Below are 13,421 nucleotides of genomic sequence, written 5' to 3'. Positions count from 1 at the left end.
GTAACATACCTACTGAATGTCACTCCGCCAACGGCCATAACCACTTTCAAATCAAACCCTCATGCATCAACGCCGAGGCTGGGAGGAGGGAGAGAGAGAGAGAGGGCGGGAGGAAAGATGGGGGAGGCCCCCTTCCGCCGTCTGAAGCAAAGATCCTAGAGGAGCAAGATAGACCACTCTTCCGAAATTCAATGGGCTGACGTGTAGTACGTGACGGAACGTCACGGCCGCCATTTTTCAATGCGACACGCGACTTCCGGTATGCCACTCGCTGTGATCCAAAGCAAAGATTATAGAGCTCCGCTATAATCTTTGATCCAAAGCAAAGATCCTCGAGTATCTTGTAGCGGGAACAGCCCCCTCCTTTGCGTAGTTTCCCTTGCATTGTATTGCTTTAACACACACTGCACAAAATTAAATTTAACGTATACATATTTTATATATTTATATGAATGTGTGTCTGTGTGTGAGAGGCAAGTTAGAGATAATTAAGTTTATTCTCATGGATCAGAAGCAACTTTGATTTAAATAATCACTATTAATTTATTTGTCTTGTAAGATGATATACATAAACCATAAAGGCAATTATATATATAATTATATAGTAATAATATATATATGCATATATATATATTTATACACACATATATATACACATACATATATACACATACATACACACATATAAACATATATATACATACATATATACACACATATACATATACATGCATATATACACATACATGCATATATACACATACATATATATTTATACATATGATTAACATGTAGAGGAACCAACGAGAGAGCAGGCTATTTTAGACTGTGTATTGAGTAATGAGGAAGGGTTAGTTAGCAATCTTGTTGTACGTGCCCCCTTGGGCAAGAGTGACCATAATATGGTTGAGTTCTTCATTAGGCAGGCAGTGACTAGTGGGGTACCGCAAGGCTCAGTGCTGGGACCCCAGCTATTTACAATATATATTAATGATCTGGATGAGGGAATTGAAGGCAATATCTCCAAGTTTGCGGATGACACTAAGCTGGAGGGCAGTGTTAGCTGTGAGGAGGATGCTAGGAGACTGCAAGGTGACTTGGATAGGCTGGGTGAGTGGGCAAATGTTTGGCAGATGCAGTATAATGTGGATAAATGTGAGGTTATCCATTTTGGTTGCAAAAACAGGAAAGCAGACTATTATCTAAATGGCGGCCGACTAGGAAAAGGGGAGATGCAGCGAGACCTGGGTGTCATGGTACACCAGTCATTGAAAGTAGGCATGCAGGTGCAGCAGGCAGTGAAGAAAGCGAATGGTATGTTAGCTTTCATTGCGAAAGGATTTGAGTATAGGAGCAGGGAGGTTCTACTGCAGTTGTACAGGGTCTTGGTGAGACCACACCTGGAGTATTGCGTACAGTTTTGGTCTCCAAATCTGAGGAAGGACATTATTGCCATAGAGGGAGTGCAGAGAAGGTTCACCAGACTGATTCCTGGGATGTCAGGCCTGTCTTATGAAGAAAGGCTGGATAGACTTGGTTTATACTCTCTAGAATTTAGGAGATTGAGAGGGGATCTTATAGAAACTTACAAAATTCTTAAGGGGTTGGACAGGCTAGATGCAGGAAGATTGTTCCCGATGTTGGGAAAGTCCAGGACAAGGGGTCACAGCTTAAGGATAAGGGGGAAATCCTTTAAAACCGATATGTGAAGAACCTTTTTCACACAGAGAGTGGTGAATCTCTGGAACTCTCTGCCGCAGAGGGTAGTCGAGGCCAGTTCATTGGCTATATTTAAGAGGGAGTTAGATGTGGCCCTTGTGGCTAAGGAGATCAGAGGGTATGGAGAGAAGGCAGGTACGGGATACTGAGTTGGATGATCAGCCATGATCATATTGAATGGCGGTGCAGGCTCGAAGGGCCGAATGGCCTACTCCTGCACCTAATTTCTATGTTTCTATTATTTTCCAACGATCAATAGATTTACGATCAGTTCCTGTGGATTGGAGGGTAGCTAATGCTATCCCACTTTTCAAGAAAGGAGCGAGAGAGAAAACAGGGAATTACAGACCAGTTAGCCTGACTTTGGTGGTGTGAAAGATGCTGGAGTCAATTATTAAAGATGTAATAATGGGGCATTTGGATAGCAGTAAAAGGATTAGTCCAAGTCAACATGGATTTATGATTTTACAATGCATTTAAGCCTCTCCCATTGTTATGAGATGAATTCCTGGAATATGTAGGAAGTTTATTGTAACCTATTGCTACTTGCCTGAACAATGGATGATATATCACTTAAATGCAATTGTTTTCAGTTGTGTGGAGAGACCTGTATATTGAAAATGCGTTTTGCCTTTAATATGTCAATTTACCTTAAATGTATAAGAGCTTATTAAAATCTTCTTACAAAGACCATTAAGTATTTTCTTTCTATCCTCTTTTGGACCCAAGGCATAGCAGAGCTGCCAACTCTCACGAAGAGGTAAGGGAGGGAGAGATGGAAGGGAGGGAGAGAGGGAAGGGAGGGAGATCGCGAAGAGAGGGGGAGAGAGAGAGAGATCGAGAGAAGAGAGGGGAGCGAGAGATCGAGAGGAGGGGAGAGAGAGATCGAGAGAAGAGAGGGAGAGGGAGAGAAGAGAGGGAGAAGGTGGGAAGAGGGAGAAGGGGGGGACAGGGAGAAGGGGGAGAGGGAGAGTGGAACAATAGCACATTATAACGCGCAGCCGTCCCATTCCGACCAAAGATTATAGAGCAGAGCTCCTCTCGTATCTTTGATTGCGGCCGCCGCCGCCTAACCCCCCGTCCCACCATTGCACCCAAAAGATGATAGAGCAGAGTTATATAATATTTGATTGCACCCTTCTTCACGGCGGGCTTGTGATCTTTGCTTGTGATGTCTTGACAATTCGAGGAATATAATGGGTAACAGCCGCCCATTCTCGGACTTGAATCTGAGCTCGAGAAATCTCCTGGTCACTGGACCTGATGTGTCCGCGGGCCATATTTTGGAGACCAATCCCTTACAAGAACAAAACCAAAAACGTACAGAAGTGTTAAAATTGTCTTTATTATTATGGTAAGTAAAGAACTATTAAAATAAGTCTAATAACTTTCTAATGTACCGACAAACCCAGTTTCCCAATGGCCGTTGATGGGAGAACAGAAAATAACATTTTCACGACAGAATATCGACTGAAAATAATAAAAATATTTTCTCACCTTTCTTTTTTATTGGGGAACCTAAAGAATGACAGGTCGGGTCGTTTAGATTTACGATTAGAATACTTGATAGCAGAGCAGTAAGATGAAATTTAGATAAGGACGCCATGACAGTGTGGGGGAAGCCCAATAAATGCCTCGAAAAATGGCGTCGACGATCACACACGTCATACTACGCGTTTTTCGAGGAGTGGTCTATCTTGCTCCTCTAGGATCTTTGGTCTGAAGCACCTACACCGCTCGGCCCCGCACCTTCCTGTTGGCTGGCGGAGGAAGGGAGGCGGTGGCGAGGAGATCCCAACTGCCTCCCCCTTTGGCGGTGGACAGGTTCGGGCTGTGGGGCGATGATGCCGGTGTTGTCCGAGGATCACTGACCTTCCTTCCTCCTCACCACCTCCCCTGCCCAATTCATTCTCCCTTTCTTTCTCTCTCTTGTACATCTAATATCCAGCACTGATCTCCCTTATCCACCTCGCATTGATTCTCCTGCCACCCCCTCTCCCCCCATCCATCCTACACTGGTCCCCCAATTCATCCTGTACTGACCCCCATCCATTCTGCACTGTCTCTCCCCATTCATCCTGCACAGACCCCCCGATCCACACTGTACTGATCCACCCATTCATCCTGTACTGAGCCCCCCATTCATCCTGCACTGACCCCCCCTTCCATACTGTACTGATTACCACCATCTATCCCGTACTCCCCCACTGACATCCCCCGCACTCACCCCTCACAATTTTGCCTACTCAACCAACATGCACTAACTCCCCTGCCCCAATCTGTCCATTTCACACTGATTGCCTTCTCAACCCCCCCATCTATCCATCCCGCACTGATTCACCCCACCCCCCCCGACCCTACTGCGTTGGAAATGTCTTCAGAGCGAACATTGACAATGTTTGATAATGGAATGCAGTCAAATGTGTTTTAAGTTCAAGTTCAAGTGAGTTTATTGTCATGTATCCCTGTATAGGACAATGAAATCCTTGTTTTGCTTCAGCACACAGAACATGGCAGGCATTTACTACAAAACAGATTTGTGTACATATACCATAATATAAATATATACACACATTAATAAATAAACTGATAAAGTGCAAATAACAGATAATAGAAACATAGAAAATAGGTGCAGGAGTAGGCCATTCGGCCCTTCGAGCCTGCACCGCCACTCAATATGATCATGGCTGATCATCCAACTCAGTATCCTGTACCTGCCTTCTCTCCATATCCCCTGATCCCTTTAGCCAAAAGGGCCACATCTAACTGCCTCTTAAATATAGCCAATGAACTGGCCTCAACTACCTTCTGCGGCAGAGAATTCAGGAGATTCACCACTCCTTCTCCTTGGGGCGACCTGATGCTGCTTCTCGTGGCGCTGCTGGCGTGGTGACTGGTGCATCCTGGGGCGCTGCTGAAGTGGTTACTTGTGCACCCTTGGGTGCTGCTGGTGTGGTTACTTGTACATCCTGGGGCGCTGCTGGCGTGGGCGACTGGTGCATCCTGGGGCGCTGCTGGAGTGGTTACTTGTGCACCCTTGGGTGCTGCTGGTGTAGTTACTTGTGCACCCTTGGGTGCTGCTGGTGTAGTTACTTGTGCACCCTTGGGTGCTGCTGGTGTAGTTACTTGTGCACCCTGGGTTGTTGCTGGCGAGGCTGCTGTTTCTCCCTGGAGTGCTGCTGGTGTGGTTACTTGTGCAACCTGGTGTGCTGCAGCCTCTGTACTCTCTGCTAATTCTCCCCCCTTCCGACATTGCTGCTCCCGTTGCCAGCCCCTGCTGCTTGTCGCCCCGGCCGCTAGAGCCGGGCAGCAGCCGCCGGACCGGGCTGCCACTGCCCTTGGAACTGCGGGCGTTGCCGCCGCTCCACGCACAAGCTCACATTTCTGCCGTTACATGACCAGCGAGTCGGGCCTGAGCTGCCTCTTGGAGCTGGAGCAAAGCACAATGTCAGGCGGAAGCCACAGCTGCCCGCTCTGCTGGGGGCTGCCGGAGGCCAGGTAAGTCTTGATGCTAATCCCCTCACACTTTGGGAGCCCAAACATGGCACTGCAAAAAGAGGTAGAAGTCGGGCTACCAACATCAGTGTACTAGCTGGGGAATGACACAGGCCTTGGACAGCGTTAACGAACTGAGGACTGCCATTAAAGATAAAGTGGGCTCTTGGGCTCTTTAATTTTTCTGTGGCCCCCCCTGACATTATTAGCAGAAAAAAGTGGCCCCCTTCATTGAACCTCTAAATCCCCAAAATGTTTCTGTGCCCCCCCCCCCTGAAAATTGCCCATGGCTCAACAATAGTAACACTGGATGATTCTTTAAAATTCTACTTACCATGATACTCCCCTTTATGTGACATTTACCAGGAGCACCTGAATGATTATGCAGCATCATGCCAGCATGTTTGATTGTTTGGTAAACTGTATGATAAATTGTATGTTATGTTATTATATATTTTTATGTTATGGAATCAAAATCAAGAATTGTAAATTCACATTTCAAAAATGGTTTCACAATTCAGTAGTACTTATTTTCAATATTCCATACTAATATTTGAGAATACATGAGCTTGCATGCAAAATACTGATTTTCAAAAATCCAGTTTCTGTGTAGTACGTTCTATTGCATTTATGTGAGAAATACCGATTTCCCCAACAAAATACTAATTTTCAGCCATCAAAATACAGAAATGCTCAGTGTAACTTGGTAGCTCTTCAATTATTCACAATCGTATTATGTTTGAGAATTCAAAATGTGATTTGCGATCATGTTTATGAGACATCATGGAACTAGAATTTGTTATAATAGTATGAGTGTAAAATAGCTTAGTTTGAAAGCGGTCATGGTAATGTAAATCCACCATTTAGTTTGACTTCAATTTTCATGACCAAAATTATTTCTGAAATATTAGTCATAAATTTGGTGCAAAAATGCTCCAATATATGGCTCAGAATGCACCAGAGCGCATCTAAAACCCCAGAGCTTTCAGGGGCCCTTAAGCGGGCCCTAGAACCTAAACACGAGGGGCTTCCTGCTTGTGATGTGCGCTGCGTGTACATTATTTCACATAAAAGTTTTGTAATGCTGTCCTGCCACCCCCCTTTTTGAAAAGCTTCGTACGGGCCTGTTGATTACTCTAGCCAGTTGGTCTTTAGTACGTCTAGTTACATCATCTGCGCTGGACACATTACATGGATTCACAGTTTTGATTTAGCTCTGACATCAGCTTCAGAGTCTGAGATCACAGGGGCTGTGTAAATGTGTCATTATTTCCCCATTCAAGGCATGGATGAATGGCATTGAACTTATTGGGAAATTATGTGCCATTGCCACATACCATCCAGTTTCCCCTTGTAGGTTATAGTGTACACGACCTGCCACAGTTGTCAACCATGAGGAACCTGAGTGGTAACATTTTCACACAAAGGGCAGTGGGTGCTTCGAACAAGCTGCCAGAGGAGGTAGTTGAGGCAGGGACTACCGCAACGTTTAAGAAACATTTAGACATATACATTCACAGGATTGGTTTAGATGGAGATGGGCCAAACATGGGCAGGTAGGACTTGTGTAGATGGGACATGTCAGTTGGTGTGGGCAAGTTGGGCTGAAGGACCTGTTTCCATGCTGCATGACTATGACTCAATGACTCATCCATGATTCCAACTGAACTCAAAATTGTCTCTTCATGCTCTTGGTGGGTTTCAGGAAGTCATAGCTGGACTTCTTATATGATATTGGATGACCAATTCTAAACACTGCAAATCTAGCCCATCAGCAGAATACGAGTCTCCTAGCACATCCAGGGCTTCCGGCCTGGGAAGACATGGAATTTTTTCTAAGTACATATTCATCCGTGGATTCTTTATTGAAGTTGGTGATGACCATGACATAATCGGTCAGGGCCACTGATGAATCCTTGAACATGGCCTAGTCCACCGAATCAAAGTAATCCTATAACGTCCCGTCCCCCCCCCACCGACCTGCGCTTTACAGATCTTTGCACCAGTGCCACAACCTTCCGTTTCTGATTATAGGCAGGAAGAAGCAACACAGACAGGTGGTGGGATTTTACAAAGTGTGGGTGAGGAATGGAGTGATTTGCCAGCCTGATGGTGGTTTTGCAATAATAATAATAATAAATGTAATTTTTATAGCGCTTTTCTAAGACTCAAAGTCGCTTTACAATAGTAACACAATTGCAGACGGAGAAGCGGGGAACAAAGAGCGCCAGCGTCCTCTCCGTGTAGCACATAAAGAAAGAATACAGACATAACAGTAATAAAGAAATTTAAACATAAAAACATCCCCCCACAATGGTTACCCATTATGAGGGAAGGCACAATGTCCAGTCCCCATCCCCAGTTCACCCATAGTCGGGCCTATTGAGGCCTCCACAGTTGCCTCCACGGAGGCCCGATGTTCTAGGCCGTTCTCGCCGGGTGATGGTGCTCCGGCGTCGGGAGAATCCTCACAGCGGCATGGGAACCCTGGAACGGCCGCTTCCGTACTGGAGGCCGCAGCTTCCGAAGAAGGGTCTCAGCCCGAAACGTCACCTATTCCTTTACTCCAGAGATGCTGCCTGACCCGCTGGTACTCCAGCTTTTTATGTCTATCTTTGCCCATGTTGATTGTAGGATAAGATTGACTGGGACAGAGGGGGCTGCTATCCATCCACAACCAGGCAATCTCTCTGTATTGAAAGGTGATTCTCCCTGCTCGGTGGAAGTGTCATTGACAATCACCCATTTCTTTAGTCTTGACACAAAAGGAGGCCATTCGTCCCGTCGTGGCTGCTGGAGTACTGTTGTCCCCTTGATATCCCTGCGACCTATTTTTTCTCGGGTGCCCTATAGCTCCCCTGGGTTCTCCTGTCACCACCTTGTGGTGGACTTTCTGTGGTGGTCCCTGCAGGGGAGAAGGTCTCCCAGCCTCACGTTGTTCCACAGTATCAGCGGGTTCCGTGTTGGAGAGTCTGAGCTCTCTCCGCTTCCACTGATGGGAAGCATCGGGGCCCAACGTTGTCTCATGTTGTGTTCCTGTCTCTTTCAGAAAAAGCTCTGCCCCTGGTGAAATCATTGGACAAAGTCAGCATGGATTTACGAAAGGTAAATCATGTCTGACGAATCTTATAGAATTTTTCGAGGATGTAACTAGTAGCGTGGATAGGGGAGAACCAGTGGATGTGGTGTATCTGGACTTCCAGAAGGCTTTCGACAAGGTCCAACATAAGAAATTAGTATACAAACTTAAAGCACAAGGCATTGGGGGTTCAGTATTGATGTGGATAGAGAACTGGCTGGCAAACAGGAAGCAAAGAGTAGGAGTAAATGGGTCCTTTTCACAATGGCAGGCAGTGACTAGTGGGGTACCCCAAGGCTCAGTACTGGGACCCCAGCTATTTACAATATATATTAATGATCTGGATGAGGGAATTGAAGGCAATATCTCCAAGTTTGCGGATGACACTAAGCTGGGGGGGCAGTGTTAGCTGTGAGGAGGATGCTAGGAGACTGCAGGGTGACTTGGATAGGCTGGGTGAGTGGGCAAATGTTTGGCAGATGCAGTATAATGTGGATAAATGTGAGGTTATCCATTTTGGTGGCAAAAACAGGAAAGCAGACTATTATCTAAATGGTGGCCGATTTGGAAAGGGGGAGATGCAGCGAGACCTGGGTGTCATGGTACACCAGTCATTGAAGGTAGGCATGCAGGTGCAGCAGGCAGTAAAGAAAGCGAATGGTATGTTAGCTTTCATTGCAAAAGGATTTGAGTATAGGAGCAGAGAGGTTCTACTGCAGTTGTACAGGGTCTTGGTGAGACCACACCTGGAGTATTGCGTACAGTTTTGGTCTCCAAATCTGAGGAAGGACATTATTGCCATAGAGGGAGTGCAGAGACGGTTCACCAGACTGATTCCTGGGATGTCAGGACTGTCTTATGAAGAAAGACTGGATAGACTTGGTTTATACTCTCTAGAATTTAGGAGATTGAGAGGGGATCTTATAGAAACTTACAAAATTCTTAAGGGGTTGGACAGGCTAGATGCAGGAAGATTGTTCCCGATGTTGGGGAAGTCCAGGACAAGGGGTCACAGCTTAAGGATAAAGGGGAAATCCTTTAAAACCGAGATGAGAAGAACTTTTTTCACGCAGAGAGTGGTGAATCTCTGGAACTCTCTGCCACAGAGGGTAGTTGAGGCCACTTCATTGGCTATATTTAAGAGGGAGTTAGATGTGGCCCTTGTGGCTAAGGGGATCAGGGGTTATGGAGAGAAGGCAGGTACGGGATACTGAGTTGGATGATCAGCCATGATCATATTGAATGGCGGTGCAGGCTCGAAGGGCCGAATGGCCTACTCCTGCACCTAATTTCTATGTTTCTATGGTTCTATGGTGTACTGGTGGTTGGCAACAGCCTGGTACCAGTTAACAACGGCCATCTCCTTGATCGATGTCTTTACTCTGTCCAGGTACGTGCTCCGGGGATCCACAGACTCCCTTCCTCCACCTGGTCAACTGAAGCAAAGTCACCCATCCCCACTGCCTCCTCCATCTCCTCCCCACCTTGACTTTCAGAAGGCTTTCCACAAGGTCTCACATAAGAGATTAGTATACAAACTTAAAGCACACGGTATTGGGTGTTCAGTATTGATGTGGATAGAGAACTGGCTGGCAGACAGGAAGCAAAGAGTAGGAGTAAACGGGTCCTTTTCAGAATGGCAGGCAGTGACTAGTGGGGTACCGCAAGGCTCAGTGCTGGGACCCCAGCTATTTACAATATATATTAATGATTTGGACGATGGAATTGAATGCAACATCTCCACATTTGCGGATGACACGAACCTGGGGGGCAGTGTTAGCTGTGAGGAGGATGCTAGGAGGCTGCAAGGTGACTTGGATGGGCTGGGTGAGTGAGCAAATGCATGGCAGATGCAGTATAATGTGGATAAATGTGAGGTTATCCGCTTTGGTGGCAAGAACAGGAAAGTAGACTATTATCTGAATGGTGGCCGATTAGGAAAAGGGGAGATGCAACAAGACCTGGGTGTCATGGTACACCAGTCATTGAAAGTAGGCATGCAGGTGCAGCAGGCAGTGAAGAAAGCGAATGGTATGTTAGCATTCATAGCAAAAGGATTTGAGTATAGGAGCAGGGAGGTTCCACTGCAGTTGTACAGGGTCCTGGTGAGACCACACCTACAGTATTGCGTACAGTTTTGGTCTCCTAATCTGAGGAAAGACATTCTTGCCATAGAGGGGGTACAGAGAAGGTTCACCAGACTAATTCCTGGGATGTCAGGACTTTCATATGAAGAAAGACTGGATTGAGGGGGGATCTTATAGAAACTTACAGCATTCTTAAGGGGTTGGACAGGCTAGATGCAGGAAGATTGTTCCCGATGTTGGGGAAGTCCAGAACAAGGGATGACAGTTTAAGGATAAGGGGGAATTCCTTTAGGACCGAGATAAGGAAAACATTTTTCACACATTTTTCACACTGGAATTCTCTGCCACAGAAAGAAGTTGAGGCCAGTGTATTGGCTATATTTAAGAGGGAGTTAGATGTGGCCCTTGTGGCTAAAAGGATCAGGGGGTATGGAGAGAAGGCAGGTACAGGATACTGAGTTGGATAATCAGCCATGATCATATTGAATGGTGGTGCAGGCTCGAAGGGCCGAATGGCCTACTACTGCACCTATTTTCTATGTTTCTATGATATAGGGAGAAGGCAGGAACGGGGTACTGATTGGGGATGATCAGCCATGATCACAATGAATGGCGGTGCTGGCTCGAAGGACCGAATGGCCTACTACTGCACCTATTGTCTATTGTCAATTCCCCGGAGGTGAATCGTGATTAGTTGTAACTATTTATACGAGGGGGATAATATTGTTACAGTAAACAATTGTGAAATATTGTATGGGACGTGCAGAGAATAAGGGGAGGCATCGAGGGCCGGTCATTTTAGTCAATGGGTAACTCACCAGGCTTGGATGAAATGTATCCCAGGATGTTGAAGGGAGCCAGGGAAGAAATTATAGATGCTCCAACCGTGATATTTTGATTCTTCCTCACTGCAGGAGTAAGACTGGAGGATTAGATTACTAACATACGGTTGTTTAAAAAGGGAGCATGGGAGAGCCCAAGTAATTACAGGCCAGTTAGCTTAACTGTGGAGGACAAATTATTGGAATAGATTCAAAATGGTACAAAATTAATTTTGGAATTGAATGATTTTTAGAACTGGGAGTAAGCATGCAGGTACAGCAGGCAGTGAAGAAAGCAAATTGCATGTTGGCCATCATCACAAGAGGAGTTGAGTACAGTTCCTTCTGCGGTTGTACGGGACCCTAGTGAGACCACACCTGGAGTATTGTGTGCAGTTTTGGTCTCCAAATTTGAGGAAGGACATTCTTGCTGGTGGATGCCAATTCTCTGGATGCTTTCAAGAGAGAGCTCTTAAAGATAGCGAAGTCAATGGATATGGTGAGAAGGTAGGATTGTGGATGATCAGACATGATCATATTGAATGGCGGTGCTGGATCGAATGGCCTACTCCTGCTCCTATTGTCTATTGTCTAAAAGTTGAGTTAAGGAGAGGTCGTCAGGATTGGGTTCTTGCAGGAAGGCTCTGTCTGACTGATGGTTAAATGTGTGAGTTGGTGACAAAGAATTGATAAGGGCAGCATGTTCCATGGAGATTATGGTTTTCAGTGAGGTTTTTGGCAAGGTCCCATATGGCAGGCTGGTCAAAAGGTCAAAGGTGAATGGTACATTGGAACCAAAATTAGATTTGTGGTAAAAAGCAATGGTTAATGTGTGGGAACAAACTGCAGGTGCTGGTTTACACTGAAGATAAACCCAAAATGCTGGAGTAACTCAGCAGGTCAGACAGAATCTCTGGAGAAAAGAAATAGGTGAAGTTTTGGGTCAAGACCCTTCTTCAGACTGAGAGTCGGGGGAAAGGGAAATGAGAGATATAGACAGTGATGTAGAGAGATATAGAACAAATGAATGAAAGATATGCAAAAAATGTAACTATGATAAAAGAAACAGGCCGTTGTTAGCCGTTTGTTGGGTGAGAAAGTGTACAGACAATGAGACTCATCAAGACGACTTTGAAGCTGGTACAACATGGGTGGGGGAGGGATGGAGAGAGAGGGGATGCAAGGTTTACTTGAAGTTATAGAAATCAATATTCATACTGTTGGATTTTAAACTGTCCAAGCAAAATATGAGATGTTATTCCTTCAATTTGCATTTGGCCTCACTCTGACTATAGAGGAGGCCCAGGACAGAAAGGTTAAGTGTGGGAATGGGAAGGGTGATTAAAGTGTTTGGCAACTGGGAGATCAGGTAGGTCCAGGCAGACTGAGCGCAGTGAGTGGACTGAGGCGACTACATACCTTGAATGTTACTTGCTTCAGTGCAACCTTTCTGCCTCTGCAGGTGTTGGCCTCTTGATGTCATCCAGAGATATCTGGTCTCGTGCCGAGAAGCCAGACGTGCTGGAAAGCACTCAGGTGAGCCCCTGACCGTCCCATCCTCGTACACACTCACTCTTCCTCCTGTTGCCCTCCGCCTCCGCAGGTCACGGCTGCCCGTGAGCAGTCCGGGTGTCGGGTTATTGGGAGAAGGCAGGAGAATGGGGTTAGGAGTGAGAGATAGATCATCCATGATTGAATGTCGGAGTAGATGGGCTGAATGGCCTAATTCTGCTCCTATCATTTATGACCTTATTACCCTGGAGCTGCCCTGGCTGCAGGATCCCTCGCAGTCCATTCACCCCTTTCCCACATTCTGGTACAGCCACCAGCGACCCAGTAACTTACACAATCACAGGAGGTCCTCGGCACAATCATGTCCATCCCTGGGACTCCAGGATAGTCTTGGTGTTGTAGTCATGCAACATGTTGTTAGTTTGCCTTGCCAATCAAGTTGGAAAACTGGGCTTCCCGCAAGACAGTGGGGGTGTCACTGTGAAGTGCTTGTTAATTGTCTCTAGTAACATCGTATTAACACAATGTGTCACCAATTGCGTTTTGACCTTCAAGTATTACTGGAGGTATTCACAGAGAATTTCTTAAAGCTGTCTGATGAGGGTACAGTTATCATTTGAACTAATTGGATGCATTGGTGGATGGGAAAATTTTAAACGGGTCAAACGGGTTTCATGGCTGGCTTGCAGGTAAGTCCTTCATTCAGGT

The sequence above is a fragment of the Leucoraja erinacea genome, chromosome 37, assembly GCF_028641065.1.
Source record: "Leucoraja erinacea ecotype New England chromosome 37, Leri_hhj_1, whole genome shotgun sequence".
NCBI lineage: Eukaryota > Metazoa > Chordata > Chondrichthyes > Rajiformes > Rajidae > Leucoraja > Leucoraja erinaceus.
This window is presented reverse-complemented; position numbering follows the sequence as displayed.